The sequence below is a fragment of the Bactrocera tryoni genome, chromosome 1 (genome assembly GCF_016617805.1).
Source record: "Bactrocera tryoni isolate S06 chromosome 1, CSIRO_BtryS06_freeze2, whole genome shotgun sequence".
Taxonomy (NCBI): domain Eukaryota; kingdom Metazoa; phylum Arthropoda; class Insecta; order Diptera; family Tephritidae; genus Bactrocera; species Bactrocera tryoni.
Genome location: NC_052499.1, coordinates 34,656,806 through 34,674,344, shown reverse-complemented (window position 1 = coordinate 34,674,344; position 17,539 = coordinate 34,656,806). Strand labels below are relative to the sequence as shown.

Below are 17,539 nucleotides of genomic sequence, written 5' to 3'. Positions count from 1 at the left end.
GTTTTGTTCACAAGAAAATACGAATGTTCACAGCCATTCTATATACATATCTACAAAACATTAAAAAACAACGTTGTCCAAGGTACACTGAAGAGCAGATAAGTCAAGTGAGATCACAATGTTGGTGGATGTGCTAAAATTTAAGTTTAAAATTGTTCATTTTGAATGACGATAGCTACTCTCAACTCAACGGTCCGCAAATTCCGGCAACGATGTTAATTACACGAACGACATGTCTACAACCGCTCCAGAGATAAAGTACAAATTAAAAATAAAAAATGTGAGTCCAAAGTTATGCTCTACATAGCAATTCCTTCTAAGGGTATTTCTGAGTCATTCTTTAAACCAAATGGGCTGCCAATAAACCATGAGACGTAGAAACATCAATAAAAGTTTGGACAAAATTTTGATTCCTTTCAACATAAACACCATTAAAACGATGAAATCGTATTTTGGCCTGACCAAGTCTCTCCTCATTATGCAAATGCGACATTGGAGTTCTTGGTCAACAAAAACATCTGCTTTGTGCTTAAAAAAAATCCTACAAACTTACCACAATGCCGACCGATTGAGAATTTTTTTAGAGAACTCAAAGCTTTAGTGTATAGAAATGGTTGGATGGCCCAAAGTTTGAAGCAGTTGACATGTTGCATCCGGAAGTGGCTTAAGGAGTTGATACTAACGCTGCTAAGACGGGTTGCTGACAATTGCCTGTATTTTAAAGTTCATTATTTTTTTCGTTTTCATACTCTTGAACATGTTGCTACAGAGTATAATAGTTTTGTTCACCTAACGGTTGTAAGTATCACCTAAAACCAAGTGAGATAGATATAGGGCTGTATATATGTACATATATAAATGACCAGGATGATAAGAAAACTTAAAATCCGGGTGAATGTCTGTCTATCCGTCCGTCCGTGCAAGCTGTAACTTGAGTAAAAATTAAGATATCTCGATGAAACTTGGTGCACATGTTCATTGACAAAAAAGTAAGGCAGAGGCCGTAAATGGGCTTAATCGGGCCCACAAAAGGCCATTAAAGGAAAAATTGTAAAGTTCGTTAACTAAATACTAAAATAAGATATAAAACTGTAATTTGACCCGGAGGATTGCAGTAGCAAAGGGCACCTGTGGGGTGAAAACATTGAAAAAGTAGATATGGCCCCGCCGTCTAATAGGTTTAAAGTACATATCTCCTAGACTACTACAGCTATAATAGTCAATTTGTATTCTAACAATTATTATAAGAATTATTACCAAGTTAGCATAGTTGTCTTTTTACCGAAAATATTGGTTAATGTGTCAGTTTTACATATAATTGAAATTCAAAGATAATCCTTTCCTGATAGTAGTATGTATGTATGTGTGCTGAATATACCTTTTATAAAGATATTCGAACTTGCGGGTGACTTTATACCGCATATATCGGCCATATTTTCGGGTGAAAATCGGGTGAAAACTCGACCTATATTCCAACTAACTAACAAGCCTTATATATCATACCTGAAGGTACTTACCTAGCTTTAATCTTTGCAAGTTGCAAGAGTATAAAACGTTTGGTTACACTCGAACTTAGCCTTTCCTTATTTGTGATATTTGCATTTAAATTATTTAATTAAATTAATTCTACAAACTTAACCATGCGTTGTGATGGATTTTACTGAAAAATTGCATACATATTCTAAAATATTTAAAGCTTAAAAATCAAAATGCGAAACCCCAAACAAAATAACAAATCTGTTTATTTAACTACACAAACACATGTATATATACATATATGTATATACTCATATCAAATTTTTAATGCATAATGGCTTTTAAAAAATAATACTTATGAAAAAACACTGGTCAAGTTTTTTTGCAAAATCAAAACATTTACAATTTTTCTTCAAAAGTAGGAAAATTAGCTACAGTTAGGGTAATTATTGTTTAACATAAACAAGTACTTGTGATTTTCATGAATATTGGCTTCTGGAAGTTTTTTTTCCTTCTCCAACAATAATCTGCCCTCCAGAAATCCAGACAAGAGTTTACTACATACTTATATTTATAAGTACATATTTCGCCCCAATGCTTTATATGACATTATAAGTTCATTTATTAAATCTGCGTAATTTTCCGAGTTATGGTTTCCTAAAACTTTAGGACAACGTTCTCAAACAATTTCCAGGCAAGTATTTCCCGCTCATTCATTAGCCGTATTTATGGGCATAAAAATATTCCCCTTTTCTTCTTTGCCTCGCTGAGTTAGGGAAATTTTTCTACCAGATATATAAACCCACTGTCATAATACAAACTCTTTATTGGCATAGACATCGCTTACGCGGTTATAGCCGAATTTACAACAGCGCGGCAGTCGTTCTTCCTCTTCGTTGTTTGGCACCAATTGGAAATTCCAAGTGAAGCCAGGTCCTTCTCAATCTGGTCTTTCCTACGGAGTGGAAGCCTTCCTCTTCCTGTTATGCTTCCTCCAGCGGGTACTGCGTCGTATACTGTCAAAGCTGTTCATTCGGGCGACATGACCCAGCCAGCATAACCGCTGTCTCTTAATTCGCTGAACTAATGTCGTCGAATATCTTGTACAGCTCATTGTTCCATCGTATGCGGTATTCGCCGTTGTCAATGCGCAGAGGACCATAAATCTTCTGCAGAACCTTTCTCTCGAAAACTCGTAATATCGTCCATGTCTCTGCATCATATAGCAGGACGAGGATGATGGGTGACTTGTAGAATTTGGTCTTTGTTCAGCGAGAGGACTTTACTTCTAAATTGCCTACTCAGTCCAAAGTAGCACCTGTTGGCAAGGGTTATTCTGCGTTGGAGTTCGAGGCTGACTTTGTTGTTGCTTGCTAGTTCCAAGATAGACGAAATCATCTATGACCTCGAAGTTATGACTGTGGCTTTAATCTTGGAGCTTAGTCGCGACTACGACGATTGTTTGTTTGATGACAGGAGCTATTTCGTCAAGCCCTCGATAACTACTAGACCCATTTTAGGATGTCATCAGGATCACTTAATCATCATTTTTAATATTTTTGTAGCCTGAAATGAGTGATTTACCTTTGGCCCACATTTCTTCGTAAAGCGTCTTTTCTGTCCCTACTCTACGATTCGCAAATGAAACAACAAAATTTGTCTAACTAAGCTGTAGTCCAAGCAAAAGTGCAATGACTTTGAATCGAAACAAATTTTCTAATAGTGTTAACGACGCTGAGATGTCAAAGTTATTTCTAACAAAAATTTCAGTGTCGTTAGAATACTACTTTCGTGGCATGTTTACGATCTAACAATCGTATCTATATACATATGATGCAAATTAGTCGAATGTAATAATTATAATGACGTTACTTAAGAAAGAGATACGTATGTATATGAGGTCAGAAATGAATATGTAGCTGTCACAAAAAAAATGGACGATATCGAAAATTAACAGAATTATTTTATATTGTTAATGAGGACATACCAACATAAACTAAAATCATCACTCAATTCGTGCGAAAAAACAATGTTTATCAGTGTTATTATTATGTCTAAAGTTTAGTGAATAATATTTGCATTATTAATATACGAAATCGAAAAAAGTGGAAGACAAATCTCACTTTTTACATTGCTGTGTCACCCGACAGAGGCTTTATATACATAACTGACATTATATTCACTCTTCACAAATGAATTATTGCACTTTTAGTAGTTTTCAACATTTCTCCCGTTTTCAGTGTATAAAAAAAAAGTTGGTACATACATACATACTATTCAAATAGCTTTTTTAAGGTTAATTCAATTCTCCCAATTTGAACCTATTTATTTTTTTACACTTTGAGGTTAGGACTTTTCTATCTTCTACATTCTTCTTCTACATATTTAAGTTAAATCGCTCAAAGATGGCTCTAACCTTAGCCATAAAATGTGACTAATAGGATCTTATGCAGATTTCCCTAGTTTCTAGTCGCTCATTTGTTACTATAGAAAATTTGTGCTAATTTACGTAAATTAAGAAAACTTTATTGTAAATGCTTATCTGTTTTGGTTTGACTTTAGATTATTCTATACTCCAATTAAAAAGTGGTTTTTATTACATAATGGTAGCGCAGCATCAGTTCATCCCCGCTTTTCAAGTTCACTAGGTTCTCTTTGTTCTCTTTTTTCAATTGCGACAACAAAAATTTGTTTTAAGGAGAAAAGGAAAGCTTACAAAAGTAGATTAAAAAGTAAGATATTTTTAGAAACCAAAAATTACAATGGTATCTATGGTGAATACTTTCACATATTTCAATTCTTTACGAATTTGAATAAAATGTTTATTTTCTCTTCTCTTCTTGTAAGAAGTTTTTGTATGTAATGATACATTGCACGTACATACGTTAATGTTTTCTGCATTGTTTTCTCTTGATTCCTATGTTTTCACATAACCAATTCTTCGTTGTATTTAGAACCACACAAACCTCTCTAGAACCGAATTTGTCACCAAAAACGTCAAAACAAATTCGGATCTACAGGGTGGATGTAGAACATAATGTTGTCACATAAACCATTACTTTGTACTTATAGACAATGCACCTTACTATGGTTTTGTTCCATCTTCTAACCTACATGTGTGCGTATGTGGTTGGTTTCTAATCTGTAATTAGAAATAAAAAGTATGAGTACTTATGTACTGATATTTTAATTTATGTTTAGTTGAATGTTAAACCATTGGAAAAATCGGGACACTCGATTCATTAATGAACTTTTTCATTTGTTTTTCTTTAAATGTATTATTAACGTTCACTCATTTCTGTAATTACTTATAATCGAATGTAAAAAAAATAGTTTCACCATTTTATTTTTTCTAGTGCCAGTAATATGCGGTTTAGGCGGCCTTGATAGATTGTACACCGCAACAAATCCTTCGAGAGGGCTTACTATTGCTCACATTATTACAATTCTGACTATACGGAAATTGCTATGAAATTCTGAATATGACGTACAAGAATTAATTAAATTAACTTCGCAACACACAAAATATTTATGTTTCGCTTGCATTAAAGTATTAAACAAAAACTGAATCTTGACTCTTTCTCACCAGAGGCAATTTACCAACAGCCCACGAGCTAGCATTGGTGTTCTCTACCCGTCCACGATCCAGTATCGACTGATTACTATGTGGAACTATGTAATCATGGAAGGCTTTATAGATAATGATTCGAATGTCGAAAATTCCGATTAAAATTGTTTGTCCAAGAGTTCAATGCAAATTCCTCTGTCTTTAAAACAAATCAGAAAAGGTTGCATTGTTGAGTTTTTGCTATTGTTTTATCATATCTATGAAATTAGATGGGTGTCTTTGGCTCGAAGACGTATGAGTTTGCCGATAAGATATTGAAATGGAGCACCGAATATTTATATATGTATGTGTACATGTACATACAAATGCACAAATGTGTTCGTATCGTCTTAGACAAATTAGGCTAAACATTCCGAAAAAGTTGAAAATGTCATCACTCACAAAGAAATATGCCGAATTGAATACAAGTAATATGTACTGTACAATTCATTTTATTTATCTTTGATTACATTTGTGGATTAAAAGGTGTCGCCTCTTGGAAACAGTTTTTGTTTGTTTTTCACATTGCTATCATAACCAACTTAACCCTCTAAGACCGGTAGAGTTACCTTACACATACTCATGCAGAAAAACAAAATAAAAGCGCATAGAGTAAGAAATATGGTATATAAAGATATGTGGATGTATACAATTATTGGCACAAGTTGTGATATGGTATATACTAACTATTGAACGCTCACACCTCGTGCGCTAGCTGGCCTACTGCCTCTGTTACCAACCTCGAATGAGTAATTAGGTCTCGTTAGAACTCCATTGTATGTGTGTGTTTATTTAAAATATTATCATCAATCAATCTCCTCCTTAAATGACTTTCCGGTAATGGGGTTAAGTTCGCATACAACGGCGTGAATAAGGTGTAATACACATATTCAAATATACATATATAATTACATCAATGACAAAACCAAAAAGTTGGCGCCAAATGTATTTCTTTTTACATATTGGAACAGAGCTGCTTTGAAGTCAATGCAATATATTGTATAGTTGTATTCATACCATTTTCACCTTGTTATCAATCTGCATAAGGCTGTAGTCAAAATAATAGGAGTGACTGTAGTACTGAGTTCAAAGTTATAAATTTATCTTGAAGTAAATTTTTGGTTTTGAAACGACAGTGTTCCTCTTTTACTTGGAATCAACAATTTCAACTAAATTTTTGGTTGTTACCAAAACTCATACATACATATGTATATTGTGATTACTCTTATGGTTGATTGATTATTAAGAAATTTGTTGTTCTATATCAAATCATATAAGTGATATAATAATTTTAATATTTAATTCAATTAACTTGAAAATATTTCATAATTTCAATATTTAATTCAATAGTCTCAATATTTTACCTTTTAAGGTCTAAAGAGTGAAACCTTTGCAGACTTGTGTTGAACCCATCTGAAAAGGAACTGACAAATATATTTAATACTTTTGTATAATGTTGACAAAATAAAAGAGATTATAGACGGAAAAATAATTTTAGATGTTGGCAAAGCTTCATATTAAACAAGTAAGGAAGGCTAAGTTCGGCTGTAACAGAACGTTTCGTACCTTCGCAAGGTAAAGTGATATATGAGAATTTCGTATATGCTTAAATTAAAATTAGGAATTTTTGTATTAATTATTTTGAATCATGGGCAAAAAGATACACGGCTATCCGAAAGATATTCTTTCTAAATTTCGTTGAGATTTCTTGCATAATGACTGAGAGAAGTAAACCGGTATTTCGAAAATATATTAGGTATATGGAGGCTAAAGAAGGCACAAGAGCATGCTATCATCCCAAGAAAATACTCCCCAAACTTCAATACTAGTATTCACAGATCGGCTCATATGTTCGATTAAAAATCAGCTAAATTCTCTAGGGTCCAGATATTTGGTGTTTGGGTCCTTGAAAAGTTATAGACTGATTTCGATAATTTTTGGGCATAAAATTAATTGCTTTTAGCGAACTACTTGTGCAAAGCTATATCCCGATATAATCGACTGGAAGGGAAGGAATCAAATGGTATGCTAGTATATGGTAAGATTTCACCTAAAGGTGAGTGGTACAACGCCCACCTTCCAAATTTTACACTTGCTCCTATAAAGCTCTGCCCTTTCATCTTGGTTGTGAAATTTAATGCTTCTGGCGCATTTATTGAGTGAGTTATCGCACTTTTAGCAATTTTCAACATAACCGTTATACGGGGAGTTAAGGAAGTGCTGAAAAAATTTGCTCTGAGCAAATTTGGTTAATTCAGCTTTAGTGGTTTGGAGGGTGGTTAGGGTCACTTTTCAACAATTTTTTTTAATGTGCGGATAATAAGCAGTTTTTTTCTTATTGTGAGTGTTAAAATGGTCCGATACGCTTAAGCCCATCTGCACAAGATTCACAAGGTATCTTAATTTTTACTCAAGGATTTGTACTTACAGGATGCATAGACGGATGGACGGACGAACAGACAGTATTACACTCTGCAGCAATGTGGTGCGAGAGTGTTATTATAATTATAATGATAAGTGTGATATAAAATGTACCATACCTGTTTAGAAGTTTGATAAAAAAAAAACAGAGTTGAAATCATCAACAAGAATATTAAATAAGACTATTTAACTGCTATAAAAAAACGTTACTTTAAACTAAAATTTAGTTAGAAAACAAAAAAGTTGGACTAAAATTAAAAAAAAAATTATTCCAAAGTGAAATATTCAATATTTGCCGGACATACTTGTATAACGTTTATTTCCAACTTCAAGAATTATTTTCTTTAATTTTTTTGTCAATATCAAGTAATTACCTTCGCATGGAATTGTGAATAAAAAACCATGTATGCGTGTATGTCTTCTTGCCAATGCTTAAAGGAAGATCGTCAACGTTAAATAATTTGCGGAACTAATTATGCTGACTAATGTCCCGGCTATGAAGGCATAAAGGGCTATTTCTCAGTATTTCTACTGTTCCTTTTACAAAGCCACCCGTTGCCAATGGTTCGGTTCCGATGAAAGCGATCTGAGCGCACATGTTTGGTTGGGAGCCGGCAGCTGATGGCAACTTCTCCTTTAGAAATAAAATCGAAACAGCAAAAATAAATGCATACATAGAGAAAGTAAAATCCAAACAAAAACTTAATGTAACCGTCTAAATCATATTGCTCGACATACTTGTATGAAACAAATCATTACGACATGCAGAGCGTAGCAGCACAGCAAGAAGAAATTTTCCAATGTCAGCGGGTTTTCCAACGCCTTCGGACGAGTGCAGCACACACATACACCAACTGTGTTGAAATGTATGAATTTTGCAATGGATTATAAATAGTCACCTCCGCCGACGTTTAAAATGCTTGTCATTGTTCCTTTTGCTTATTTGTTGTTTTAGCAGTAAAGTAGGTTAAACGTTGCCAATTTTATGACTTTAGCACCATTGATCCCGTTATTTAGTTTCGTTCATAAGTACAGCATTAATTCCTGTTGATCATTAATTCTCTGAAAAATACACAGAAAGAGATGGGATGTAAGTAATGTGAGTAATACCTACTTAAGCCAATTCATTAGGGATATTCAGAACAGAAAGTATTACAACTCATTACCGATTGTTTTCTAGTTAGTCTACATTTTATTGACTTAACAATTTAGTTGGTGCTAAAACAATTATGAAGTCAAAAAGCAAATATTGAGGTAAGATTTTCGAGTATGGTTGCAAGTGTCTACCTCTATTTTAAAATGTTTTTCTTTTGGGTTTAGTGGCTTCCCCAGAGGACCCAGCCAAGATTTGAGTAAACAATGCATAGAGTTCGCGCAATTACACCGTTTTACAAACACATATGCATTATACCCACTTTTATTCGGCACCACCTCTAATAGTTTGTGCTCTTGCTCTTTCACTCTCCAATCATCAGGCCTCTCGCACGCACACACAATCAGCTCTGTTCGCCTTCGTCCTTTCAGTACATTGAAGTACACTTTTAATGGCTTCTATGCAGCATTGCAGACACATTGCAACATTATGAGACACAGGGGTAGGTTGGTATATATGTATGCATGTGTCGTGTAGCATTGTCGTGTACTTGTATACATAAACGTGATATGCAATATTTACAGTGGGAACTTTTCTTACTACGATTGTGAGATTTATCTATCGTAATCATCTCAAATCTATCTTACTCATATGGTAGATAAGAAGATAATAGGTAATAGATAATTGTAATGAAGTTCTTCAGTGTTTTATTTTATAAGCTTTAAGAAACAGTTAATTTTTTTTCACTAAACTATATGAAAGTTAGTAAATGACATTTGTTTTTTTCCAGTTATTAACGTTATATGCCAGAGAAATATTTTTTCTCCGGTTGCCTCAATAGACGATGGGTGATAAATTATTAACAATGATATTATATTAATTAATTATTTCCCGATTTTCGGATCTCATGCAAGGCAACATACTTTCGTCTAACCTCAGTTCAATCTGATCTGAGCGCTTGGAGGAAACCTAATTGCGATAAGAGTTAAATGAAAAATTAAATTTTATTTAAATAAGCTGATTTAGTTGCTTGAAAAATACTAGGCAATGCATTTTCTTACATTGTATGAAGTGTCTGAATTGTACTTGCCAAGATGTTTATACATTAATAATACATATTTACTTATGTATATTTTGTAGGTCATTTAACGTATAACTGCTATATTGTATGTAAATAACTGTTTCAATTCGGCGACTGATAATTAAATTCACGTGTCAAGCCATTTAACACCAATGAAGCTAATGAAAAATATTTGATCACGACTAACTTTGAATTCGTATTTCTACATTCATATGTACATATCCAAATACTACATATGAATATGTATGCATAAGAAAAATGAGCGTAAATGTATGGTTAAATATGTAAATGTATCATCATTGCTATTGATAAAATAAAAAATAAAGGGAAAACAATTTTGTTCAGTCTTTACTCATAAGACGTATAATATTTTTAATTTTGAACAGTTGATTATGAAAATGTCCTTGTGACAGAAAATTTGAAACGCTTCGTTTGACCGAAATATTTGGAAAATTAACCATATTTGATTGGATGAGATTTCATCTTAAAACAATAATGTTGTTTACAAACCAAAATTTGTTATCCAGACTCTTAATTTTATAAAAAATTATAAAGTGTTATGAAGAAATCAAAATAAATAAATAATTTAATATTTATTACAGTTCTTCCAAAATATTAGCCTGATTCTAAAATTTTTCTTGTGGCAGAACCTTTAAACACCGATCGAGCTCATTAACAGACAATTATAAGTGTACATCTACAGAAACGAAAACATATGCATGTATTTTATAGGCACATACATACTTATGTATGTATGTATTTGTTCGTATTCTCGAAATACGTTGGGAGTATTTACTTGGTGCGCGGTTCGCACAACATAAGCACCTATTCATTCTTTTGCCAAAAAGTCGGAACAACGGAGCGATCGCGAAATTACAATTTCCTTCAGTATCTTATTGTGGCAAGTTCACTCCGGTAGTTAAAGCCGGTTTGTTGTTTACAAACATCGAAGCTGCGCATTCCATTAATAAAGATCATTTACCCCAGAGTCGGCAAAATAAAATGCATGTATGTATGTATGTAGGTATATGGGTTAGAAACATGACTACGGACAAATATATCTGTTCATATATGCACACATATAATACATACATATGTGCATAGTGATTCAGCATTATACCGTTGAGAAGTCAACAGATTTCCCAAGAGCTTCGCTACTGAGATTCATTTAATTTGTATAAAATGTTTTAAATAGGGTGACTTTCTGAGCACACCCACAGTCGTATTATCTCAAATAAATCTGGTTCAAGGATTTTGTCTGTACTTTCCAATTTTATGATTATGTTACGACAGATATTCTCGATTGGGTCACTTTCATTTTAGTTTTAGTGCCAAGTTTTGTTATACCTGAGAAGTTTGATAAAACAATATTGTATTATTTTTTTAATATCATTTCACATTTTCATAGATCTATGTACAATACGTCTGGACATCACCTTGTCTGTTCAATATTTTTATATATGTAAATGTAAAATAAAATTGTGCCTTAATAAAGGTGAGAATTTGGGCGTGTAATTTTATTATAAGACAGACTAATCCTTCTAAGAATTCGAAATCATGGTCAGAATAAAATCGGTCTTGAGTATAGAAATGACAAAAATTATGTTGGGTCCATGCTATTTTTTAATATAAAACAATTTTAATTGAAACCACTACACTTCTGCAAATAAGTAGAAATAATACAATAAAACTGAAACGCTTAGTTGAATTAAGGGTATGCTTAGAATATAGCGTAGATTCGAATTTTATAAACATGCTAGAAGTGCTTACTTTTGTCGAGTTTCTCCTCCAATTTGTAGCGTGTATGGAATTTTATAAAGTCTTTTTTGGCAGATTTGCTCTCCAAGCTAAAACATGTAAGTTGTCTGTTAAAGCTTGAGGCCTAATGTAAATTTAAAAGTTGTAATTGTAAATGTAAATTAATAGTAACTATTTTGATAATAAAAGTGCGAAAGTTGAGAAAAATAATATGCATTGTATACCATCGATTTATGGGAAATATTTTAGTTTGACCACCTTAATGATACAAATACAATTGACTTGCGCCCCTAGTACATATTTCCGTCAAAGCATAGATGTTGCGAAGGTAATACTGAAAACAATGCGGAGAACAGGTAATCTTTGCAACTTAGACCGCTCTCGCAAACTGAAAATCGCATGAAGGTTATTGCCGCATGATATGTTTGTATGCCGGTTTGTTATTGTTGTTAAACATTGCGCGAGTGGCAAGGTTATAAAGCAGATATATTCGTGGAACGTGAAAAACAGAATGCACATGCGGATACGAACGTTGTCAGACATTGTACCGGCGTGTGCGCGCAAATGCGACCGCCAACAATAAATGAACAGTTGACTTTTGCCTCCGACGGAGCATAGTTTTGTTTTTATTCCTCCATATTTTAGGCAGTTCCTCTTTGAGCTACGTTTGCAGTATTCGAAAAAATGTTGAATGCCCGACTTTGTATCACTATGATAAACAACTGAATCACAAGATGTGGAAAAATTCGAAAAAGAGAGGAATTGACAAAAGTTTCCTTTGAAATATACATACATACTTATATCTTTGCTGTGAACTCAATATTACGATGGGGGAAATAAAATGCTTTTTAAACCTAAAATGTTTTGGGACATTACTTCTATTATAAAATAACAATTGCTTCAAGAAATTTTTAAATTAAATTACTTTTTATGTTGGAATTAAAAACAACAATAACATACAAATCAGAACTATATTTCTATTGAACTAATCATGCGTGCTGTTAATTAGTTTCCGTTGAATCATCGCGAACCAGTGCAGGTGAATTTGTGTGATATGATCATTTCACGTATTATGTATTCTTAAAAACAACTGTCCAAAAACCAAAAAATTAATTAGAATTTGAAAAAGAAGAATTATGAATTTATAAATTGTACACGGTTTCCTTGCCAAATTTTATGAAATCTTGTCCGTTTATCAAAGATAGTTTGATCGAAATATTGCCAAATTAGTGTTCGCGTCCGGTCACTAGAACGTACTCATGTCGAATTGCTTGTGTATGAAAATAATATGAATGTCGGGTTCATGAAATTTATCCAGTTACGGGAAAAGCGATGAGGACTGCCCGTAAGGTGATATTCTTATAATATAAGTTTGTTTTATTGTTAGAGTTTTTAACTTATTAAATATTCGTAGTTTCAACAAATAAAAAAAAATTTCGACCGTGTAATTAGTTTTGTATATAATAATATGTTCTTTTTCCTGGTGATATGAGTATTTTAAATTTACTCCTTTAAATTGAACTCATAATAATGTATATGCGTCTGATTTGTGATAGCAACAACACAACAAAGTATACAAATTAAGTAATATGGAATTCTTTGGAATGAATCAGCTAAAACAAACTTTTCGTGTCGTAAGCAAACAGCTGCCAAAAACACCAATTGGTTAGTGTGAGATGGAGATCAAACCTGATTCTAATATAAAAAATGATGTATCAATATAGGAAATAAATATTTAATGATTCGGCTTGCGCCCGCAAATTAAATGGACCCGTCTGGGTCAGTTTTCGACAATTCCAAAATTTAGATTAATATTCTCCGTCACTAGTAAACTTTTTATACTCTCGCAACAAAGTTGCTAAGGAGAGTATTATAGTTTTGTTCACATAACGGTTGTTTGTAAGTCCTAAAACTAAAAGAGTCAGATATAGGGTTATATATACCAAAGTGATCAGGGTGACGAGTAGAGTCGAAATCCGGATGTCTGTCTGTCCGTCCGTGCAAGCTGTAACTTGAGTAAAAATTGAGATATCATGATGAAACTTGGTACACGTATTCCTTGGTTCCATAAGAAGGTTAAGTTCGAAGATGGGCAAAATCGGCCTACTGCCACGCCCACTAAATGGCGAAAACCGAAAATCTATAAAGTGTCATAACTAAGCCATAAAAAAAGATATTAAAGTGCCGCCCGCCCCCGTAAAGCCCGCCGCCTACTAAGTTTTTTGTACATATCTCGGAAACTACTATAGCTATGTCAACCAAATTCTATAGAGTCGTTTCTTTCAGGCATTTCCATATACAATTCAAAAGTGGAAGAAATCGGATAATAACCTCGCCCACCTCCCATACAAAGGTTATGTTGAAAATCACTAAAAGTGCGTTAACCGACTAACAAAAAACGTCAGAAACACTAAATTTTACGGAAGAAATGGCAGATGGAAGCTGCACCCAGGCTTTTTTTAAAAATTGAAAATGGGATTGGCGTCGCCCACTTATAGACCAAAAACCATATCTCGGGAACTACTAGACCGATTTCAATGAAATTCGGTACGTAATATTTTCTTAACACCCTGATGACATGTACAAAATATGGGTGAAATCGGTTAACAACCACGCCTTCTTCCAATATAACGCTATTTTGAATTCCATCTGATGCCTTCTCTGTATAATATATACATTAGGAACCAATGATGATAGCGGAATAAAACTTTACACAAATACGGTATTTGAAAAATATGTAAATGACTGGTAATGAAATCTCGATTATCACTTTATCGTGCGAGAGTATAAAATGTTCGGTGACACCCGAACTTAGCCCTTCCTTACTTGTTATATACATACATTTGTTTTCATCTAAAGCAAGTAAAAAAATAAAATAATTTGAGCAAAGATTTTTGGCATATATGTATAACAACAAAGGTTTAACGAAAGTGAATAGCGAGATAGAAGCAGTAAAAAAATTGAATGCAGACGTGATTTAAATTTTAACCTACATTTGTATGAAATGATTTCATTGTTGCCCTTAATGTGAAGCTACATTTGACGTGAACCAATAAAAAACTCCATTTTAATTACCGCACCCTAATTTAAAATATTTGATAACATTTAACAATAATTAATAAATTATAAATAAAATAAGCTCGCTTCATTTTTACTATATTAATTTATTTTAAAGAAAATAAGCTGTTGCTGGTAAGAAAATAAAAATTGATTTTTAACTGTCAGAAAACTGCCTGAAACTAAAAATGGAAATTTTTTCATAATAATTTCTATAAAAGCTTATTATTTTTACCTCCTCTTCTCACTATATCGCAAAACACAATAAAAATACTGACAATGTTATTCGACGCACATCCAAATGAAGATGGCTTTGGAATCAGTTAATTGTCTTTGATGGGACAGAATCATAAAGCAATAATATAACATCAGAAGAAGGATTTTTGTAGATGTCTACTTCTAAAATAATTCAAAATGAAAGAAATCTTGAAGAAAAACTCTAAATCATAAAAATTGTATTCATAATATATAGCAAACACGATAAAAAGGCAGAATTTAAAATTACGAACATTTAAGTTTTAGATGATTTAGTCCAACTGTGCAGAAAAATATTTAGGCACGCAGAAAAATAATAGTGGTATAGCGTATATGGTATGACGGCATGCAATCATTGAACAACTTTAAGATTTATCAAATGATTGGGTTAGTTAGTTGGAATATAATAACTGTATCCAAAGTTTAAGTTTAAATATTGGCAAAACAAATTATGTATTTCGAAACATATTCACAGTTTTAGAATGGCGTCAAATAAGAATAAAAATATTTCAACTATTAACTAGCGTTTAGTTAAATACATCGAACGTTTTACACACATACAATATAATACAGATACATTTTCTTGTATGACCTTCCTTAAAATTGGAAGCCACATACACAATTACACGAATTCGGCCGCCATGTTGCACACAATCAGCCGTACTGTAGTGAATGCTTATTTTCACGCACACACATATATAAGGTCCAAGAGCTCCTTTTATGCACACATGAACAACTCTAGACAGCCTGCCAGTCAGGCAGGTAAGCAAGCCTTGTGGCAAAAATACCCTGTTCATTGCCTCCGAATGACGGTGGTAGGGTTGCAAAACCTTATTAGCTAACGTTTGGATAGGGGAGAGCGAGAGATCTTACGGCTCAGCTATATTTAAACGCGGTGAAATGGATTGCAACTATGTCTGGGTAAAACGAGTGTTTTTTAAGTTCCACATGGGTTACGTTCACTGTTATCCGTTATTTGTTATCGGTAGCTTTATCATTATTACTTTCTATATTTTTGGCTCCTCTGTTAAGATTTTAGTATACCTAAATGATGAATTAATACTTGAGAGTCTGACAAGTGTCATCATTGGCGCTTATGGATGAGACTAAGTTAATTTAAGGGTGGATTTCAATTCAGTTTCCTTCTGTTCAGATATTTTTAAAGCGTTATAAGTAATAATGTAGTTGTTAGTTAGTTAATTGTTGTTTGTCTCTTTACTAAGGTGTTAATAGCAATGCGACTTTTAACATCGGCAGCAATTCGACAGTAAAAGGCTTTTGAAAATATCAACGGAGGTGGTGGACTCTCCCCTGCTGTTTTGCCCCTCTTCGCTCTGGGCTCATAGAACAAATGTGGATGAAAAGCTTTTACTTGCTGAAAGTTAAACACACGCCAGAGCAATGCAGGGGTGAATAGAACTGTTGTTGCTAGACTGTTATAGCGGCAAATTGGTGTGTTTCTCACACTCAACACATATGTACATATTTTCAGAATTATAGTTTTTTAAATAAGAACCAACATGAGGTCCTTTTGCATGGCTATGTAGTATTATATCCCAGTAGTTCTTTGAAAATATTAAAAATTTCACTTACACGCATCAATTGATTCGCAAATTAGTATTTGTATGTATATGTAGCTTGTATGTAGGCGAAGAGCCCATTGGAAACCAAGGCAAGCAAACAATGGTAGGGGGCGCGTCTGCGCAATAATCGCAGGCGTTTTTTATTGTAAGCGATTTTCGACACAATTTTTAAGATTTTTCAGTTTTCATTTCTAACTTTCTAAATATACATACATAAACACATATGTATGTATATATATCTTTAATACTATTCCCAAGACTGTACTTACCAAATTTTGGTATCCGTTTTATTTCCTATAAATCTATTTTGTGCTGCTTAAACGATTTTTTCTATTAGCAGGAAATATAATTATTTTTTAATATTATAAAATTTTTAATTAAACTCGGCACAAGCTAGTAGAAAATCACACTTTACTGAACAAAGAGTTATTAGTGAGGTATCAGCTCCAATATCCAACCCTGGATGAGGACACTTCTGTAATATCCACAATAGTTTGCGACGGCATTGCGCAGAATGACGCAGTGTCACTAATATTTGCCCACAGAGACCCTTTAACTTCGGCGTTTAATTAACAACTGAAGTATTATATCGAGCTGCTGTTCGCCACATGTCTGACCTCGTCGCGCTCAGCCAATGGTGTGGAATCTGCTGGGTAGAGAGCGGCAACGATGAGCATAACAAATGTTACACACAACACAACTAACGCTACAAACGGTGGTAAATATTCGTTCGAATAAAATTTTTAGTCTGAATAAATTTTCTCACAATAACAAAATCAAATTTCTACAAAATACGAATAAAAAAAAAACAAATGAACACCAAATAGTTAACAGCAAATCAGTGCTCTAGCAGTAGTGGATATCTATGCACAGACTGTAGACTTTCCAGCTTAGCTTTAGCTACATTTATGTACAGATGATTTTGCCACTGTATGCACACACTTAGCACTAGATAAGAAGAGAGCAAACAAAAAATGCTGGCTTCAATGCAATAAATTAGTAAGCGATTGTCTGACTTAAAAGCGAGGGTATGTTAAGAGAAACTGAAATATTTCTAAATGTTATTACATAAATCAATTAACACCACCTGAACGGGAAATTCGACATATGTACATATCTCCCCTCTAACTGATAGTAATTATGTTTACTGAAGAAATCAAGGCGTATTTTTGGGCTCTATTTTACAATGCCTTCCTATTCTGAACGGC

At 33.3% G+C, this 17,539-nt stretch overlaps 1 long non-coding RNA gene across 2 annotated transcripts; it reads right to left on the bottom strand.

Annotated features, from left to right (window-relative positions):
- Positions 1–4,354: 4,354 nt before the first annotated feature.
- LOC120782740 lies at positions 4,355–16,870 on the bottom strand. 2 transcript variants are annotated; one of them, XR_005706277.1, is made up of 5 exons: positions 16,601–16,870; positions 8,243–8,566; positions 7,879–8,138; positions 6,448–6,507; positions 4,355–4,618 (listed from the first exon to the last, which is right to left on the bottom strand). It is a non-coding gene; the product is annotated as an uncharacterized LOC120782740 (long non-coding RNA). The 2 variants fall into 2 exon arrangements; XR_005706276.1 differs by lacking the exon at positions 4,355–4,618 and having other exon boundaries at positions 6,441–6,507.
- Positions 16,871–17,539: the final 669 nt, after the last annotated feature.